Source organism: Trichechus manatus, unplaced genomic scaffold (assembly GCF_000243295.1).
Source record: "Trichechus manatus latirostris isolate Lorelei unplaced genomic scaffold, TriManLat1.0 scaffold00007, whole genome shotgun sequence".
Taxonomy (NCBI): domain Eukaryota; kingdom Metazoa; phylum Chordata; class Mammalia; order Sirenia; family Trichechidae; genus Trichechus; species Trichechus manatus.
This window is the reverse complement of record NW_004443943.1, coordinates 23,598,219-23,606,056: the sequence shown is the minus strand read 5'-3', so window position 1 is coordinate 23,606,056 and position 7,838 is coordinate 23,598,219.

Below are 7,838 nucleotides of genomic sequence, written 5' to 3'. Positions count from 1 at the left end.
GTGTGGATCATAACATATTATGGATAACATTGTGAAGAATGGGAATTCCAGAACACTTAATTGTGCTCATGAGGAACCTGTACAGAGATCAAGAGACAGTTGTTTGGACAGAACGAGGGGATACTGCGTGGTTTAAAGTCAGGAAAGGTGTGCTTCAGGGTTGCGTCCTTTCACCATACCTATTCAATCGGTATGCTGAGCAAATAATCCAAAAAGCTGGACTATATGAAGAAGAAAGGGGCATCAGGATTGGAGGAAGACTCATGAACAACCTATGATATTCAGATGAAACAACCTTGCTTGCTGAAAGTGAAGAGGACTTGAAGCACTTACTGGTGAAGGTCAAAAACCACAGCCTTCAGTATGGATTACACCTCAACATAAAGAAAGCAAAAATCCTCACAACTGGACCAGTAAGCAACATCATGATAAACGGAGAAAAGATTGATGTTGTCAAGGATTTCATTTTACTTGGCTCCACAATCAACACCCGTGGAAGCAGCAGTCAGGATATCAAAAGATGCATTGCATTGGGCAAATCTGCTGCAAAAGACCTCTTTAAAGTGTTGAAAGGCAAAGATATCACCTTGAAGACTAAGATGAGCCTGACCCAAGCCATGGTATTTTCAGTTGCATCATATGCATGCAAAAGCTGGACAATGAATAAGGAAGACCAAAGAAGAATTGACACCTTTGAATTGTGGCGTTGGCAAAGAATATTGAATATACCATGGACTGCCAAAGAACGAACAAATCTGTCTTGAAAGAAGTACAACCAGAATGCTCCTTAGGAGGAAGGATGGCGAGACTATGTCTTACATACTTTGAACGTGTTGTCAGGAGGGATCACTCCCTGGAGAAGGACATTATGTTTGGTAAAGCAGAGGGCCAGTGAAAAAGAGGAAGACCCTCAAGGAGATGGATTGACACAGTGGCTGCAACAATGTTGTTGTTGGGTGCCATCAAGTCAGTTCTGACTCAGCGCCCCTACGCACCACAGAACAAGACACTGCCTGGTCCTGTGCCATGCTCACAATTGTTGTTATGCTTGAGCCTATTGTTGCAGCCACTGTGTCAATCCATCTCCTTGAGGGTCTTCCTCTTTTTCACTGACCCTGTACTTTACCAAGCATTATGTCCTTCTCCAGGGTCTGGTCCCTCCTGATGAAATGTCCAAAGTACTTGAGATGAAGTCTCTCCATCCTCGCTTCCAAGGAGCATTCTGGCTGTACTTCTTTCAAAACAGGTCTGTTTGTTCTTCTGGCAGTCCATGGTATAGTTGATATTCTTCCCAAACACCATAATTCAAAGGCGTGAATTCTTTTTCTGTCTTCCTTATTGGTTGTCCAGCTATTGCATACATGAGGTGATTGAAAATATCTTGGCTTGGGTCAGATGCACATTAGTCCCCAAAGTGACATCTTTGTTTTTTAACACTTTAAAGAGATCTTTTGCAGCTGCTTTGCCCAATGCATTGTGTTGTTTGATATTTTGACTGCTGCTTCTGTGGGTGTTGGTTGTGGACCCAAGTAAAATGAAATCCTTGACAACTTCAATATCATCTTCGTTTATCATGATGTTGCTTATTGGTCCAGTTGTGAGGATTTTTGTTTTCTTTATGTTGAGATGCTATGCATACTGAAGGCTGTGTCTTTGATCTTTATCAGTAAGTACTTCAAATCCTCTTCACTTTCAGCAAGCAAGGTTGTGTCATCTGCATATCAAGATTATTAATGAGTCTTCCTCCAATCTTGATGCCACATTCTTGTTCATATAGTCCAGCTTCTCAGATTATTTGCTCAGCATACAGATTGAATAAGTATGGTGAAAGGGTACAACCATAGTGCATACATTTCCTGACTTTAAGCCAGTCAGTATCCCCTTGTTCTGTTTGAATGACTGCCTCTTGGTCTATGTACAGGTTCCTCATGAGCACAATTAAGTGTCCTGAAATTCCTACCTTTGCTATGTTATCCATAATTTGTTATGATCCATACAGTCGAATGCCTTTGCATAGTCAATAAAACACAAGTAAACACCTTTCTGGTATTCTCTGCTTTCAGCCAAGATCCATCTCACATCAGCAGTGATATCCCTCCTTCCATGTGCTCTTCTGAATCTGGCTGGAACTTCTGGCAGTTCCCTGTGGATGTACTGCTCCAACCACTTTTGAATGATATTCAGCAAAATTTTACTTGTGTGTGATATCAGTGATACTGTTCCATAATTTCTGCATTCTGTTGGATCACCTTACTATACTTATCAGAAATTGGGTGGATCCCCATCATAAAAGAACTGTAAATAAGTTCTCTCTATTGTAGAGGATTTCTAAGAAGCCAAAAGATAGACAGCACAATGAGACACACCTGAAATGGCCTAGGGAAATGTTTCCACCTAGCCAGAGACTTGTTATATCCACATCAATGAATTGGTTCTTTGAGCAGAGACTTTGTGATTTCCAAAGCCAGTTGATAAAATCTTTAAAATCTTAAAGGGCTAAAATTAGACTGGAAAAAATATGGAAATGGTAAAAGTTAGATAAAAACTTAGAATATTTAAACAAAGTTTATTTCAACAGTAGTTATGTTTTATGGTATACAGGCTTAAAATAATTTCCAAGACCTTTCAGGTAACTTACTATATTAAATTGAGTTACTAGATATGCATCATACTTTAAGTTTATATGCTTTTGCTTTTTAAGCCACAGAGAAAGGATACATATACATATTTGGGTCTGCTAATGAGTGTGTTCATTTTTGCCATTTAAAGGGATTTACTAGAAGAAATATGCAACAAAGACAATGTTTAAGAGGTTTATCAAAAAGAAATTTATTTGATATGGTCAAAAGTTTTATCTGTCTTGCTAAAGTTTAATGGTTTAATTTATGAGATTTTTAGAAGCTTTAATGTTAAATAGCATATAAAACAAAGAATTGGGTTTCTCCCTGTTAAAAATAACAAAATTTTCTTTAATTACTGGGTTGAAGGGTTAATTTATTCTTTGTGTAATTCGCCTCAAAAGCAAAGGTTCAGCTTCTCATTGGAATAACATTCCTGAGGTGAAAACCAAGTGGTGTGGCTTTTAAAAAAACCTATGGTATTTATCTTTAAAATCTTTGGTTAAATAACTTAAGTATTGTTCCTTGGTGACCTTTAATAAACTCTTGACAACTTTGAAACTTCATGGAAAGCCACAAAAAATTTTATAAAGGAAAAGTGCTAAAAAGATTTATCTAATATGTTATAAATTGCACGGAACGTTTTGTCAAAATCAAGGGAATTGCTTGATTCTTTTTTGGTTGAAATTTGTTAGTATTTCCTTTTACGTTTTTGCCTAATATTAGACAATAAACCCATAATACTATGTCATAATTTTATTATTGTTTTTAGTTACTAACTTGGTGGCAACTTTATTTATTTATTTATTTTGAACGTAGCATCATCCAAGCCAATGGTTTGACTGGGGAATTCACATTGTTTACCCATGAAGTTTTTTTTTTTTTTAATTACTGTTCAGGTATATTCTTAGTATATCCTGACTATATGATATTATGTCTCAATATTATTATATATTATATCTGAAGCTCTTTGTAAATAAAGTTCATCTTTATATTTAGAGATATTTTTATGAAAAGCTTTTTTTAACTGTTGGTATTTTGACTTTACATTTCCTTTGTAATTAATTTCTATCAGGTCTTTCACTTTAAGATATTATTTTTATAAATTGATCATGGCCGTATTAAGATTTGTCATCTGCAGATAAGTTTTTACTTTGCTGATTTTCTTAAAAACATTTGACCAAGATATCTCAGCAAAAAGATGCACTATATTGGACTTGTGAAAAGAACTGTGACTAGACTGAATCAAGATTTCCAGAACTCTTATGTAGAAGCTGATGGATTCACAGACTGCAGCTGATCCAGAATCACATGAAACTGAAATTAACTACATATGACTGAGTAAACTGAAGGGTTACTATGAGTTTTATGTGGGAATATTGCCCAAGTTTTAAGGTCCTACTTCCTGGGTATAAGAAACCATTTTCCTCCTTTCTCCTAAATTATCCAACTAATGAATTTAGATATTGTAACTCTTGAATTAGAAGTTCCTGTTGGTAAACACAGAACCCTGGTGGCACAATGGTTAAGTGCTTGGCTGCTAACTGAAATGTCAGTGGTTTGAACCCACCAGCTGCTCTGTGAAAGAAAGATGTGGCAGTCTGTTCCCATAAAGATTTACAGCCTTGGAAACCATATGGGGCAGTTCTACTCTATCTTATAGGGTCACTATGAGTCAGAATTGACTCAGCAGCAGTGGGTTTTTATGGACTGGTAAACTTAACAAAGTTGCAAATATCTTAACGAGAAAAGTGTCTGAAGTTCAAGCTATGATTTTGCAAAATAGAATGGCGTTAGATTTCCTGTTAGCCCCCCAAGGAACAGTTTGTACCTTAATAGATAAATGTCACTGTGTTTATATTAATATGCAATCTGAGGTTCTGCAGAATGCAGTTGCTGCTGAGGCCCATGAAAGGAGTTACTGAAGCTGCTTATGTATAGACAAACACCTCGTGAGATTTGTTTCCTTGGTTCAAAGACCGTAGGGTCCTGGTTTCATTGGTTATTTCAGACACTTGGCCTAATATTATTGTTAGTGTTTCTATTCTACCTCCGTATGGTGTCTGGGATGTTAAAAACCAGAGAGTTTCCAACTACCATTTTTGAACGTTTTTGCTCAAAGATCCCATAGCAGGACCATGATCAAAAGCAGGGGGTGATGAAAGAGTTATAATTCTCCTGGAATCCAGATTTCTGGCTTTCGTGGAGGTTGGGGTAACCCACACAGGCCATTGCCCTTGGGTGTCCATTTGAACCTTGAGCTTTGATTAAAAAAACTGGTTCCTGAAGCCACTTTTGAGTCAAACAATGGTCCAGATAAACTAGGAAGACCATTTTGCTCTAGGCCTTGAGCTGTTTTGAAGAATTTAGTCTGTTTTGGGAAACTAACTCCAAAGATCAGACTGGAAGCTATGTTTAAGGAAAATCAGTAGTTTAGTCTTCAAGACAGTGGTGTATGAAATACCTGTCTAATGTTTGTAATCAAACTGTCATTACCTTACTATGCAGAAAATTGTGTATCTTGAAGAAACCGGATTCTCAGAGGAGATTGACCTCATGCCTTGAATCAGCCTTTTGGGAAACCAAGTAGTTCCTCCAATATGTCCTTGCCCTGCACTTACCCTAATTTAAAATCACAGAATCAGAGTGTCTGAGCGGAAGAAGACACACTTGTAATAGTGATAAAAAAATTTGTATGAAAATTCATGATTGGAAGAAGGGAATAGGTGGAGACACCTTAAAACAGGCACTTGGCCTAACTAAAATGGCTAACACAGGATCTGGCTCAGATTCCATTTTGTCTTAGGCTCCACTTCTGCTTCAGAGATAGTGACCCATGACTGTTGGTAGGTAAACCAGGGAGGGGCAGCTTGCCCTCAGGAAGAACACTTAGTATGTTTTAAATAGATTAACAAAGACCTCCAACAGAAGGGGTCCATCCTGCATTACCTTGCTAATCATGTATTCTCTAATGGAAACTTGGTTGTCCCACGTAAATTGTTCTATACCTTCTGTTTTCTCTAGACAAACTTTGTGTGCTCCTTATTGACATGTTTTTGTGTGGTGGATCCAACTATACTAGCGTAGATGATCCCTTTCTAACTGACAGTAAAATTACATAGGCAAACTCTTGTTTAGATTCCTGGCAAATGCATGGGCAACACACTTTGGGAACTTTAAGATTGCCTTTAGATATTCATAGTAATGATGCTAGTAAATATTGGAAAGGTAATATTGAATTGTTACACATTGTAAAACACGAGTCAGAAGAAAACCCATTGGTCCAGCCCTCAGGGTGAGGTTGGTCATTTCTAAGAGCTTTAATTCCTACTTATGTTATAGATGAATTAGAAAAATATTTAAGAAATTTATCAATCACTATGGGAGAAATATCAGATGAAGTTGCTAATGGGATGGAAACACAACAGTGATCTCTGACCTCGTTAGCCAAGGTGGCATTAGATACCTTAGATTTTTTATTAGCCCAAGAAGGTGGAGTCCATGCTGTAGCAAATACCTCTTGTTGCATTTGGATAAATAACACAGGAGAAGTAGGAGATACACATAGAGTTAGGCAGCAAGTTACTTGGTTACACACTATAATACCCCTACAAACACCAGATTTATCTGATTGGTTACCATCAGGAATAAGTACATGGGCTAGATCATTATTGCAAGGAATAGTAATATTCTTAGTCTGCATCCTGATAGTATTAGGCATAATAAAACTTATCTTCTATTGTCTTATACACTTGATTTAGGAGATAATATTGGAGCCATTATTCCCTGTCCTAAAATGTGACCCAGCTGGAGCTGGACTCACAAGGACACATCAACTGCACCCTGAGGTATAAAGACAATAGCTAAGTCAATCTTGGAAAACATCTTCTTGGGAACTTTTCACATAAGCTAATAACACAGCACAAAAGACCTACATACTTTCCACTCTTTTTTTTTTTCTATTAGTATTTACTGAGTAGTAAGATTTATTGGACCAATGAAGACTCTCCTGATTGTCATTACTGAAACTTGTAACAATGATTGTTTAAAAAAAAAATTCAAAATGTAGGATTACGGAAATTTAGCAGTTTCTAGACAATCTGTGAAAAGGTGAAGCTTTCAAAGGTTTTGCCCATTTTATAATGTTAATGTATACTGGTCATTCTGTAATGTTCCTCGGACTCGGGCAGACATGACTCTAGCAGCATGCTTATCCATTTTCCCATTCTTGTCTGTTCTGTAATATTCTTTGGAGTCAGGCAGATTTGGCTCTAGCAACATGCTTATCCATTTTCCCGCTTTTACTTAATCTGTAATATTCCTTGGACTTGGGCAGACATGGCTGTAGCAGCATGCTTGTCTGTTTTCCCATTCTTGCCCATTCTGTAATATTCCTTGGACTTGGGGAGACATGGCTCTAGCAGCATGCTTGTCCATTTCCCACTTTTGCCTCTTTGAGTGTATGTCAAATAAAGCTTTCTTTTTGCTTTACTAAACTTCGTGATGTTTTTACCCTAGAACAGTTAATGGCGTAGTCATCAAGGATTTCTGAAGCCAGGAATCCAGTCAACTTCGAGGAAACCTGGACTGCAGAACAGAAGCTGGCAAAGAGAGGTCCTATCTTCACGTCCAAACTCCCTGAGGGACTGAATTTCTTGGCAGAGGGCTGTGGGGACCATGGTCCCAGGGAACATCTAGCTCAATTGGCATAACACAGTTTATAAAGAAAATGTTCTACATTCTACCTCGGTGAGTAGCATCTGGGGTCTTAAAAGCTTGTGAGCAGCCGTCTAAGATACTCCACTGATCTCACCCTTTGGCAGCAAGGGAGAATGAAGAAAACAAGATACAAGGGAAAGATTAGTCCAAAGAACTAATGGACAACCACTACCACGGCATCTACCAGACTGAGTCCAGTACAACTCGATGGTGCCTGGCTGCCACCACTGACTGCTCTGACTGGGATCACAACAGAGGGTCATGGAAAGAGCTGGAGAAAAATGTAGAACAAATGTAGAAACCCTGAGAGTATGGCCCTTGGACACCCTCTTAGCTCAGTAATGAAGTCACTCCCAAAGTTCACCATCCAGCCAAAGATTAGACAGCCCCGTAAAACAAAATGAGACTAATGGGGCACAGCAGTCCAGGGACAAGGACTAGAAGGCAGGAGGGGACAGGAAAGCTGGTAATAGGGAACCCAAGGTTGAGAAGGGACAGTGC